Source organism: Panthera onca, chromosome B2 (assembly GCF_046562875.1).
Source record: "Panthera onca isolate mPanOnc1 chromosome B2, mPanOnc1 haplotype 2, whole genome shotgun sequence".
In the NCBI taxonomy this organism is placed as follows: Eukaryota; Metazoa; Chordata; class Mammalia; order Carnivora; family Felidae; genus Panthera; species Panthera onca.
In genome coordinates, this window is record NC_138343.1 from 72,920,885 (window position 1) to 72,935,551 (window position 14,667).

The following is a 14,667-nucleotide window of genomic DNA, read 5'->3' on the forward strand; positions in this document are numbered from 1 at the left end:
GTGGTGAGCCCAGCGTCCTCCTATGCCACCATCTTCCCTCGCCTCTTTCAACCTGTTTCTAACATCCATTAAACCTCCTTTCACACACCTCAAAAATATTTTAAGTCTTAACCTAACTACTAATCCACTCTGCTTCGTTATGATCAATGAATACAAAAAAAATTCAGTGTGTCATTAACCATTTAAAATCTTTCTCATGAAAAAGGCAATATACACCAGATCAGATAATATAAAAACTTATTTCACAAGCATTCCACTTCACTGAATAAATTAAGTCCCAATTCAAGTGAATGCAATGAATAATACTACACATGAAAGTATTTAATGGGAAATGTGGGTGTAAGGGCTCAGGTGGATTGATGTAGGCTGAAATACACTTAGCATCAACACTGAAGTAGGGGAACTTTTTCCTTAACAATTTTCAGTGTTGTGTATTTGGGAACTTCATTTTATTTTTTCATCTAGAATAATCAATCTGAAGATGGTTAGCTTACATTAATCAAATCCATAGTGTTGTGAATAAAAACACTGCATGCCAACATAATTATTTACTCTGAAAATATATCATTGCTGAGTAGATCACAGCTTTCCTATCAAGTGGTTAGCACATTCTCTTCCCAAAGGGGAAATGGAAAGTCAAAAGGCTGCTACATGAATATAGATTCACATTAAAGGAGTACTGTGATATTGGTAGTACCTTGACAGAATATAATAGGTACTGAACAAATGGTTGCTGATATAATAAATCCATTAAAGCATTAATCAATGATGCTATCATATTATAATAGCTTGGTACATTCATTTCGACTATACTAAGATGGTCCTCCTCCTAAGGGACTTAGATCTAACAATGTATAATATTATTTATTTATTTATTTATTTGCATGATTTCTTCTCCCATTAATCTGTGGGATCCTTGAACTATGGACTTGGACTATGTCTTATTTACTTCTATGTAACTAGTGGCCAGCACAGTGCCTGGCATTATTAGATGTGCAGTCAATTTTTGAATTGAATTGAAATTAAATATGTTAGCTAGACAAAATAGCCTCTTCCATTTAAGAAGTTTAGAAAAATTCTTAGCTCCAATGGACATGGGCTTTTAAAGATGGCATTTACTGGGGAAACAGCCTAGATATGCTAACCTCATAAAGCTTCCCATTCTCAGAAAATGTCACGTGTTAGAACACAAGCCAACATCTGAATCTTGTGCACACATTATTATCTGGTGAATCTGGTCAAGTTCTCTGTACTTGTGCAAGTTGTAGTTTTCTCCTCCTTAAAAATTCTCACCCAGTTCCTTACCTGTTTTTGCCTTATTTCTACTGCAAATGTGACATTGGCATTGTATCTCTGAAGACCATCTTCTATCCACTGGAAATAGTTGCTATCCCTTCCCAGAATTTCTGTGTAACCCAGGATCCCACACTAATTAATTGTATGTGCTCCACCAGCACCACCTGATTCTTGGTATGCATTCAAAAAAGTGGTTTAATGAGCTCTCCAGCAGCTTTCTACTATCCTAGTTTACTGCATCCTCATGGGCCCTGGCGGTAATATTAGTGGTTAAAATAGCTAACATTCACTGAGCACTGTACCTCTATTACAATGTGTACAGGAATTTACCCTTTCCTACCTTTTTATATGCTTACCTGTCCAACAAAACTATGAATCATTTATTAAATCAATGAATAAATGGATCAAATAATAAACAAATCAATGAATTGAGCAAGTTGTAGGCTCCTGACTGGGCCTCTCACTTGGACAATACTGGCTTCTATCTCCTATTTCCTCAGCACTGGGGAAACCAAGACCTTGCCTTTTCTTTTTTTATATTTCAGGGAGACTACCTCCTTTCTGTTCTGACACATTTAACATATTGATAGACTTTATTATAGTAGGCATCCCAATGACATTAGAGAAAACACCTATTCTCACTAGCAACATTTTTGTAAGTATATGTTTGGGATTTCTTCTGATTTTGATATTAACATCACAATGAATTTTACATTTGGTGTGACAACCAAAACCAGATGAATAAGCTATTAAATTACCCTAATTGTTGTTTTTAATCCATTAGAGAGCTGAGGAGGCAAAAAACCATAGTTGAACTCAATTCCAAAAAGTGATAAGCCCTTCACAGGAGAGAAGAGACACATGTCTAATCTTATTTCTGGTGGAGTGGAATGAGGAGAAAATTTTTGCTATTAAAGGATATATGTAGAAAGAAACCAGCCAGAACTTTAATGAACTTCTAATGACCATAGGCAGATACAATTCGAAGATGACCCAGCCTGAGAGCAAATCTGCACTCACCAAAGAATGCATAGGTATCCACATGTAATACACTAAAGGCTAACAGCAGAACTCAGAGAGGTCCTCCTGAGGTGTGTGGGCCATCCTGAAACTAAGGAAGGCACCTTCAGAAAAGGCTGGAGGTTAGAGGAGCTAAGAGAAATCCCTCAAAGGCATTCCAGTCTTGATAGCTTGCAGACACCCTTCTAAAGCTACATACAGGCTGAGTGGGAGGGCAGAGATTATCTATAATGTAAAAAGAGCAGGCAGCTAAACTGTAAACTAAAGACAAAATCCCCATGGTTCAGAAAGCTGGTGACTTTGCTATATGAACACAAAGGCATCTCTGGAACCATGCCAGTATGCAGATGTTAGAATTATCAGGACGAGATTATGATATAATTACAACAAAAAAACTAAAAGATCTAGTGGAAAAGGTGAACCATATGTGTGAAGAGATAAGGAATTTTAGTACAGAATGGAAACACTGAAAAAAAAAAACTAAAAGTGAATGATAAAAATGTAAAATGTTATCAGAAATGAAGAATTCATTAGAGAAGCTTAACAATTGGGCACAAAAGGAAACATCAGTTCCCTCAAAGCCAGGACAACAGAAAATAGCCAAACTGGAACATTAAAGAGGAAAAAAAAGAAAAAAAGACAGATCAGTCAATATCTGTAGGTCAATAGCAAGCAGTCAATATTCAAGTAAAAGTAGTTCCAGAGGGAGAGAAAAGAGAAACAATGGAAAAAGAAATATTTGATAAAACATTGGATGAGAATTTTCCAAAATCATCCTCATACAAATATCAGGAGCTCAATAAATCCAAAGCAGGACAAATATAAAGAAAAATCAGACCTAAGCACATTGTAAACAAAATGCTGAAAGCCAAAGATGAAAAAACAGATCTTAAAATCAGCCTGAGAATAAAAGATACATTACATTGGCAAGAATGACAATGTAGTTTGTTTGACATCTCATTAGAAAACAGAGGCTAGGAAAAAAAAAGGTAGTGCACATCTAAAGTGCTGAAAAAACACCCTAGAATTTTATATTCAGCAAAATATTTTTTAATTATTTTTTAAGTTTATGTATTTATCTTAAGATATAGACAGAGAGAGTGAGCAGGGGAGGGGCAGAGAGAGAGGGAAAGGGAGAATCCCAAACAGACTCTGTGCTGTCAGCATGGAGCCCAATGTGGGCCTTGAGCCCAAAACCATAAGATCATGACCTGAGCCGAAATCAAGAGTCTGACACTTAGCCCGTTGAGCCACCCAGGTGCCCGTTCAGCCAAAAAAAAGAAAAAAAAAAAGACATAAAGGAAATAATAGATTGAACCCTGGATTCACAGGAAGGAATGATGAGCATCAGAATTATAAAATATTTGGGTAAAATATTAAATAGTTTTATTAAACTATCTGTATATCTCTATCTGTTTATCTTTAAAAACTTCTCCCTTTTAAAATAAAAATAACAATATATTTGGTGTTTATAACATATGTAAAGTAAAATATAATGCAATAATAGCACAAAAACTAGGATTATATTGTTGTAAGATTCATGAAAAAGCATACAATTATTTGAAGGTAGATTGTGATAAATTAAAGATACGTATCACTCTATATTATACAGTAACCACTAACAGAGAGACACCCTTTATTGAAAATATTATTTTGGACTAATCAAAAACATAGTATAGACAACACAAGCTGTTGATCTAAGGAAAGCAAGGATTATCACTGCATATTATAGTAAATGCACTTGATATCTAAGATAAAATATACAAATTCCTTAAAGACACAAATTATCAGACATAATAGAAAAAGAAAAAAAAATAAATCTAAAGAAACCTGTATCTGCTGAAGAAATTAAAAATGTAACTAAGGGGCATCTGGATGGCTCAGTCGGTTGAGCGTCCAACTTTGGCTCAGGTCATGATCTCATGGTTCGTGAGTTCGAGCCCAGCTTCAGGCTCTGTGCTCACAGCTCAGAGCTTAGAGCCTGCTTCAGATTCTGTGTCTCCCTCTCTATCTACCCCTCTCCCACTTGCATTCTGTCTCTCTCTCTCTCAAAAATAAAAAAAAATAATTAAAAATTTTTTAATGAAATTAAAAACTCTTCCATGATGAACGCTTTAGGCCCATAAGTCTTCATTGATAAATTTTATTACACATAAAAAAAAATAATAATACAAGTCCTGTATAACTCTTTCACAAAAGAAGAAGAAGAAGAAGAAGAAGAAGAAGAAGAAGAAGAAAATGAAGGGATACTTCCCAACTCATTGTAGAACATTAGTAGTACTCTGATACCAAAAGTCACCAGAAGAAGAAAAACCATAGACTAATATTCTTCATAAACAGATACAAAGTTATTTTTTTAAGTTTATTTATTTATTTGAGAGAAAGAGTGAGCTTAAGCAGGGCAGGGGCAGAGAAGAGACGGAGAGAAAGAATCCCAAGCAGGTTCACAGAGTCCGACATAGGACTCAATCCCACAACCCATGAGATGGTGACCTGAGCTGAAATCAAGAGTTGGATGCTCAACCGACTGAGTCACCCACGCGCCCCATAAATGGAGGCAAAATTCTTAACAAAGTATTAGCACATCAAATTCAGTAACAAATACACACAAAAATATTTCATGATCAAGTGAGGTATATCCCAAGAATGTAAGATTGGTCTAATATTCAAAATTCAATCAGTATAAATTAAAACTTTACACAGAATTAGGGAGAAATTATCTTAACAGATAATAGATAGATAACAGGATTATCTATATAGGTACAGAGAAAGTATATGAAAAAATTAACATTCTTATATGATAAAAACTTTTAATAAACTAGGAAGATAAAGGACCTTCTTCAATCTGATATAGGTTGTCTATGAAAAGCCTACAGGTAACATCATACTCAATTAAAGTATTAAATCCTGTTCCTCTAAAATTGTGATAGGGCAAAGATTCTCCATTCTTGTTTAGGTGTGAGTTAAATAAAAGACAAAACTATGAGATGGGAAGAAGTTAAACTCTCATTTTCACTGATGGTATGATTACATACATAGGAAAATCTATGTAACTACTAAAAAAACTAGTAAGTGAATGGTACTTTTATATGCTAACAACAAGTAGGTGGAAAATTCAATTTTTAAACTGCTACTTGTTATAGTATCAAAACCTTCAAATATCTGAGAATAATCCTAATGAAAGATATGCAATACTTCTACATTAAAAATATAAAATAATACTGAAATTAAAGACTACCTAAAAAAAGAGATAACTGGCCAATGGAACAGAATAAAACTATATCCAGATTATAAAACTATATCCAGATTATAAAACTATATCCATAAATGTATGGCCAATTAATTTTCAACCAAAGGATCAAGTAAATTCAATGGGAGAAGAAATATGTCTTTTTCCAGATTTATTGAGCTATAATTGACAAAATTATAAGATATTTGAAGTATAAAACATGATGATTTTATATACATATACATTGTGGAGGGATTCACTCCATCGGGTTAATTAACACATCCATCACCTCTCATATTTACCTCTTTTTTTTTTTTAAGTTCTGCTCTCTTAGCAAATTTCAATTATAAAATACAGTGTTAATTACTGTAGTCACCATGTTATACATTTGATTTTCAAACCTTATGTATCTCATAACTGAAAGATTTGTACCCCTTTACCAACCTCACCCTATTCCCTCATACCCCAGTCCCTAGAAACCACTTTTTCTACTTGCTATTTTTATGAGTTCAACTTCTAAATTTTGGGGTATTCCACATACAAGTGAAACCATGCAGTATTTGTCTTCCTAACAAGTGGTGCTAGAACAACTAGGTTATCTATAGAAAAAGAAAATGGACCTCCACCCATATTTCAGTCCAAACACAAAAACTGAAAATAGATCTTATGGGAAGATGACTTAGAACTGGTGCCATCCAGGGGATTCAACTGTTTAATTAAAACAAAACAAGATTTCCGCTTCTGAGCAACATGAAGAGGGACTAGATTTAACCTCTTACCCGAATCAGCCAAAAACAAACAAGCAAAATCTATGAGACAACAGTTTTGAAGGCACTTAACATTAGACAGTAAAGAACAGTGATCCCTGAAAGAAGGGAAAGGAACAAGGTGAACCCTAGGGTTGTCCCAGCTGATGATCTTGAGAGTTTCCAAGCTGTAGCACAGAGTGGGGGAAACTCCTTCAGAATCACACAGACTCTCTGAGTTGAGGAGATCAAGGAGGATACAGTTTATAGGATGGAGTATATAAACACAGAAACTGTAGGAATCAATATGATGAAAGTTATCATATGACTCAATTTTTCCCGCATTCAACAAGTCCTGTTTATTTTCTTTCCTCCATAAGTGTTATTGCCAATCTTGGGTTATTGATTCTTTTTCTTTGAAATGTTAGTAAGGCTCATAATTGGTCAGTTGAAAATGGTTCATGTGCAATTTAGTGCAGATCATTTTTCTTTAGGACAGTAAATGAGTAAATGTGCATTGGTCACTACAAATACTTGTGATAGTTAATCTTCAAGTAAACTGGGCCTTTCTTACATTGTATGTTCTGTCCTCAACCACAGTGTAAGCAAAGTTATATGGTATTAACAGCTGCTTTGTTTCACCCTCAAACTGACTGAATTTAATGGTGGACCAAATAAATTTTACTGACAAAAATGTAGAAAATTTACATATCCCTTTACTGCTTAGGCTGGAAACATCAGAAAGAATATGATAAACACCCACCCACTCTTTCCAGGCTACTTGTAGATTAAACAATGTCACATCTGTGAGTTAAAAGACTTATCCTATGTTATTGCATTTTATCTTCATGTTTCCTACTTACATAAACAATGTACATGAGACTACAGCTAAATTGTACTTTAATCGAGATTAGTACCATTTTATTTCTTTATAAGACAAACACTATATTGTTTACATGTATCTTTTTACATCATATGGAAAAACACCCACTGTATGTGATATGAGAAGTTACTCCTTTTTACAAAGTATTAATGACTTGCATGAATCATGACTTCAACTATACAAAGTGCATTTTTATCCAGTGGACTTTTTATGATCCAATGGAGAATAGAGAACATTGTGTTCATCCTCCTTAACCATATTATATTAGTTTCAAATGTGTCATTAAGAGATTTGTGATTAAAGAAACTAGGAAATAAACCAAAACCAGAAGACAAGGTGAAGTGTAACCAATAACAAAAAGAATTTATCAAGTGCACCTCAGAATTTAGCCACAAGGATACAGGGAGCCATGAAAAGGAGAAACTTTGGGAGCCAAAACGGACAGTACTCACAGAGAAGAAACCACTGGCTCATGTGGGTCTGTTGATACCACGCCCCTTTGTGGGAAGATAGTCAAAGGATTTGTCCTGAGTACTCTAAACTATGAATATTTCTCTGAAACTTATACCTAACCTCCAATCACAGAGTAGTCCTTCCAAAACCTGTTGTATTTAAGCCCACAGTGTCTAAGAGGGGTTTTTGGCATGCAGACTCACAAATGCCTATTTCCTCATTTGAGTCCTCTGAAGATTTAAAAAACCAGGCATATTTCTCTTCTTGCTAATATATCATCCTGAGCCATAGTTTTCCTCAAAGTAAACTACTTCATCCATATGAATATCTCTTGATCCAGGTAATGGCTCTCTTGATGAGGAACACAGTGAGTCTCTTCCTCAGCAGCCAGCATGTACCACCACACAATTTGATGATGTACAGAAAGGACAACTGGCCTTGAGCCTGTGAATCATCCTAGTTTTCCAGGAAAAAAAATAAAAAGTCATCATCAGCTCTTTCATCTCAAAGTCTTATCCTTGCCTGAGATAGCATTAAGTCACTAGGCATTCCACTTTGATGCTGATCTTCCTGGCTACAGTAAATATATTTTTAATGAATAATTTTTTATTTCATCCCTAACTATTCCTTACCTTTTTCTGAGTATCACTGACTGCATACTTAACATTTATCACATGCTGAACAATGTGTCCTTTTTCTTTTTGAATTTTTTTGTACAAGTAACTTTTCACTTCCAGTAAGTTCATTTTTTGTTTCAATTATAATAAATGCTTCTACCTAAAACTCTCCTTGCTTTGGTATCTGTTGACCAACATTTCAAACTGAAAGGCACACTTAACAAAAAATTATAGTAATTGCTATGGTCTAAATGTTTGTGTCCCCACCCCCCCCCCCCCCCCAACCGCCAATCCCCTGAATCACATATTGGAATCTTAATGCCCAATGTAATGGTGTTAGTAGGTGGGAGGTGATTAGGTCATGAGGACAGATCCTTCATAATGGGATTAACACCCTTATGAAAGGGGCCCCAGAGAGATCCCGTGCCTCTTCCACCACATGAGGACACAATGTGAAGTCAGCAGTCTACAGTTTAGAAGTAGACTTCAACAGCCCCTGACAATGTTGGTGCCTTGAACTTGGACTCCCAGCCTCCAGAACTTTGCAAAATAAATTTCTGTTGTTTATAAACTACCAGGTGTGTGGTATCTTGTTACAGCAGCCTGAATGAACTAAGACAGAATCTAGACAAAATGTGATGGCAGAGATTAAAATGTTCACACATCACTCTTCTTCCTGCCAACTGTCAGAGTAGTAAAATTGAGTCACTATTCTTTTTGCTTGTTTGTTTTTTTTGTTTTGTTTTGTTTGTTTTTTAGATTTTATTGAATAAATTTGACATGAAACATTGCGAAATTTTAAGGTGTACAATGTATTACTTTGATACATTCATACATTGTAATATGCTTGCCCATGTGATGATAGTTATCACATTACATAATTATAGTATAATATTATTGTCTATATTCACTATACAGTGCATTAGATCTCTGTGGCTTATTTACTTCTCATTACAACTTTGCACCCTTAAACACCAGCATTCTTTTCACCTCCACCACCCATCCCTTGGTAACCAACATATTACTCTGTCTTTTACAGGTATAACTTCTTTAGATTCCATATATAGGTAATATCATCCAGTACTTTTCTTTCTTTATCTAACTTATCTCACTTGGCATAATGTGTTCAAGGTCTATCCATATTATCGCAAGTGGGAGGATGTCAACATTTCTCATGGCAGGAAAATATTCTATTATGTATATGCACCACATCTTCTCTATTTATCTGTTGATTGGCATTTGAATTGTTTACATATCTTGGCTATTATGAATAATGTTGCAATAAACAGGAGAGTACACATATCTTGTTGAAAAAACTGTTTTCATTTCCTTTGGTATATACCTAGAAGTGGAATTGCTAGATTGTATGATAGATCTATTTTTAATTTTTTGAGGAAACTCTTCCCATAGTGGTTGGATTGATTTACGTTCCAACCAACATTGTATAAGGGTTCCCTTTTCACCACATCCTAGTCAACATCTGTTGTCTCTTGTCTTCTTGACAGCCATTCTAACAGGTGTGAGATGGTACCTTAATGTGGTATTGATTTGCATTTCCCTGATGATAAGTGATGTTGAGGATTCTTTAGTGTGTCTAGTGGCAATCTGATGTCCTCTTTGGATAAACATCTTTTTAGTTCTATTTAGTTCTTCTGTCCATTTTGTAATTGAATGGTTTGGGTTTGTTTTTTTTTGTTGTTGTTTTTTTTTTTTTTTTGTATAATTGAGTTGACTGAGTTTATACATATGTATTATATATATATGTATATATATTGATATATTGATAGATATGTAGTTTGCAAAAATTTTCTCCCATTCTTTAGGGTTTTTTTGTTTTGTTAATTATTTCTTTTGCTATACAGAAGCTTTTGAGTTTGATGTAGTCCCATTTGCTAACTTTTTTCTTTTGTTATTTGGTCATTTGGGGTCATGCCTCAAAAAATTATTGACAATACCAATATTGCTGAACTTCCTCCTTATGTTTTCTTCTAGGAGTTTTATGGTATCAGGTCTTATTTTTTAAGCCTATGTTCCATTTAGAGTTCATTTTTTGTGAGTGTTGTGAGATATGTATCCAATTTCATTGTTGTGCATGTGTTTCTCCAGTTTTTCCATCACCGTTTGTGGAAGAGATTATCCTTTTCCCATCGGGTGTTCTTGACTCCCTTGTTGAATATTAGTTGACTGTATACGTCAGGGTTTAATTCTATGCTCTCTGTTATGTTCCATTTGTCAATATGTCTATTTTTGCACTAGTATTATACTGTTTTCACTACTATGGGTGGAGGAGTATAGTTTGAAATCTGGAAGCATGATACCTCTGGCTTTGTTCTTTTTTTGCAGGATTGCTTTGGCTTTTTTGGGTCTTCTATGGTTCCACATAAATTTCAGGATTGTTCCTTTTATTTCTTTGAAGAATGCCTTGGATATTTTATGGGGATTGTGTTGAATCTGTAGATGGATTTGGGTGGTATGACCATTTTAACAATATTTATTACAATCCATGAACATAGGGTGTCATTCTATTTGCTTGTGTCTTCTCTGATTTCTTTCAGAAAGCATTTGTGGTTGTCATTTCATGGATCTTTCACTTTCTTGGTTAAGTTTATTTCTGAGTATTTATTGTTTTTAATGCTATTGTGACTGGGATGGTGTCCTTTATTTCTTTTTTCAGATGCTTCATCATTAGTGTAAAGCAATGCAGTTGATTTCTTTATGTTGATTTTGGAGCCACTATTCTTTTGGACCATAAGTTTAAAGATGCTATATACAAAGCACAAAATTGTAGGTAGTTTCTTTCTCTCTGTCCCTCCCACCAGACTGTGAGTCATATGAGGGCAGAATGCATATTTAATATCTTCAGTATGTCTCATCACAACTGTTCCATAATAATAATCCCTAGGGTTTATTTTTTGAGCGGAACAAAACAAGTTCACAAAAATATGATTTCAAAGAAGAAAAACAGAAAAATTTTTTAGAGTCACATTTATCTGCTTGAGATTTAACAGCAGAATTACCTGGGAAATTTGTTCAAATTCATATCCCATCTTCTCCATAGTGAATATGTATTATTTGGGAAAGGTCAGAAGATTCTGACATAAATTTAGCTTGACTTTTTTTGGTTACTTTTTATTGTACTATAATCACAAAAGCAATGAAGAAATAAAGATAAATGTATGCTTGTACTTATATACTATACACACATATGTATATAATTGTAGATAGACATATGACATGTAAATAGTAGTAAGACATCTGGTCTGGCCTTAAATCCAAAAAAATGTAAAATAACAAATAAAAATAATGTAAAAATTTTTGAATGTGCATAAAAATGATTTAATTATAATAGAAAAGAACAAAAAGAAAGAACAGGCATTTTTCAAGTATCACATGGACTTCTGTGTTACTTAGTACCAGTCTGGTTTTCTTATAAATGGAGACACTTCAATGTGTTGCTCTTCAATATACTTAAATGAATATATGTAGGAGATTTACTACATTGTTCAGTAAAGACATGGTTTCATATCATTAAAACATTTTAACAATCAAAACGTAAAAGTAAAGCTCAACTTCTATTTTCAGATTTAATTTTGTCGGTCCAGAAAAGGGCCTTAAGTACAACAAAAACAAATGAGAGAATAAGGGTTTCCATAATTATTTTTAGATTATCAAGAAAATTATAAACCATACCTCTCAAACAGATAAAACTGAGTAAGTGAATACGTTATTTTATGCTCAGTCAGTACCAGTATTCATAAAATAGATAATAGAAAATTATAGTAATACACTCAGCATTAAGTAAATGTATGTATCTGGTTAAAATCTGCCCCCTCCTCCTTATCAACTATATCATTTCTCTACTGCTGCATGCTTATTACCCAAAATATAGTGGCTTAAAAATAACAGACCATTGATATCTCAGAGATTCAGCAGATCAGAAATTTAGGCATAGCTTAGCTAGATGACTCTAGCTCAGTTTTCTTATGGCCTGCAATCACAACTTAGTTGGTCAGGGAGGTTTGGGGGAACATCCACTTTCAAGTTCACTCACGTGGTTGTTGTAGCCCTTGGTCACTCACCAGGTAGGTCTCTCCACAGGGCTGCCTCATGACTTGCAGCTGATTTCCCCCAAGCTGTAAGTGATTCAGGAGAAAATGAGAGAGCCAAAAAATCCCCAAAATGGAAGCCACAATCTTTTATAACCTGGAGGTGACATTCCCTGACTTTTGCTGTATTCTATTCACTAGAAACAAGTCACTAAATCAAGCCTACACTAGTTCCCTGTGGATTACACAAAAAGGGATTATATAAATATCATTAGATGCCATCTCAGAGGATGTCTGTTACATCAACCTTAAAAGGAACACAGCAAGCAACTTTGTTATTATGTTTAATTCATAATTCTGATGATCTCAGCAATTAAACCAGGTAGAGTTGTAAATTGGATAATCCAATCCCCATAAAGGATATAGAAAATTAGTTCTACAAATCATGACAGAAAAATTATGATCTCTGCCCTTTAGTAAGTTTCCAGGATAGAAACCTAACCCTGCCTTCTGATTGTCTTCTTAAAATTCCACTGAGAAAGAAGATGCTTCTCTGCAGGACATCTCACATGTCCCATGGAATTGTGGGAGAAGTCTAGTAGACTCCAAAGTAAGGCTGAAAGAATTATACCCCAGAATTCAGAAGGACTGCACTCTGGTTCCAAGTCTGATAATAAATTTTCAGGGTACCAGGTTATCTATGTATAAATTTCATGCATCAAAAAGTTCCCTATGTCCTGCCAGTGTTCAAAAAATAATAATTTGAAGAATAACTGAGTAATATTTCACAAATAAACCACCATTGTTTTACTGTATACATAATGTAAATCTAAAAATCTCGTTTGGGCTGCTTAAATTTCTTTTTTTTTTATATATATTTTTTAAGTTTATTTATTTTGTGAGAGAGAGAGAGAGAGAGCAAGTGAACAGGAGACAGGCAGAGAGAGAGGGAGTGAGAGAATCCCAAGCAGGCTCTGTACTGTCAGCACAGAGCCCGATGTGGGGCTCGAACTCAAGGAAGAGTGAGATCATCACCTGAGCCAAAATCAAGACTGACTGAGCCACCCAGGTGTCTCTGGGCTGCTTAAATTGCTAATGCAATGAAAATCTCAAAGTTACTCTAACACTAAGCCTAGATTTAAATATCAAGAAATTACTAAAATGCTGTTTTGTTTGTCTATGAGAAGAAGGGTCCTATTGGTTGTAATAAGCATCCTTATTCTTTTAAGAATTATAATTAAATCCTGTTGTGGGGTTTGTGTATGTGTGTGTGCTTAATAAATCTTTTATTTGAGGATAATTTTGGATTAAAAAAAAGGCTGCAAAGATAATGTAGTTTCCATATATACCCGTTACCTAGTTTTCCTTAAGTAACATCTTACATATCCTTGGCATATTTGTCAAAACCAAGAATAACATTGGTACGTTATTATCAACTAAACTATAGATGTTATTCAGATTCTACCAGTTTTTCCACTAATGTCTGTTCCTGGATCCAATCCAGAATACCACATTGCATTTAGTCATCTGGTCTCCCAGTCTCCTCCAATCTGTGAGAGTTTCTCAGTCTTTTCTTGTTTTCATGACCTTAACAATTTTGAGGAGTGGTGGTCAGTTATTTTGTAGACTATCCTTCAACTTAAGCTGTGTGATGTTTTTCTCATGATTAGGCTTAGGATATGGTTTAAGGGAAGCACATCATAAGATGAGGTAACCTTCTCACCATACCAGATAAAGGGGTACGTGAAATCTGCACAAATTATTACTGATCATGTTTATCATTATCACTTGGTTAGTGTGGTGTTTGCTAGGTTTCTCGACTGTAAAGTCAATTTTTCCCTTGTCTACGTTTTATTCATATGATGCAAGTCACTATATCCAGCTTATACTCAAGGAGACCCAGGGCACATTTTATTGTGACACTTTTACCCAGTGGCAAAATTCATTTCAGAAGTTTCAGTATGAATGTTTCCTCTGTAAATTTGAATCTCAACGACTTTTCATAGAAATCTTTTTTTCAGTGAGTGCTTCTTTACTCCATACTTTTGTCTCATTATGCCTACTTAGGATATTTTAAACATTAGAGAGAAGTGAGAAACATTTAACTACCATTTGAAGGACAAAACAGTATAAACTGCAGTCAAAATTGCATTAAATGACATTAGTAATTTATCCTCAAGTTCTCCAATGAGAGATGGTTCTGATTATGCTATATATGAGGGAAAAAAACAGAAAAATTAAATTCTTGAATGAATTTTGCTTTGCTGCACAGCTGGAGAACATTCTGTATCTATAGTTTTATAGCAGGACAGCGCTTTAAGTTATTCTTATTTTTAAATTATGGATAATATAAGCTAAAGATTTCAAAGCCAAACTT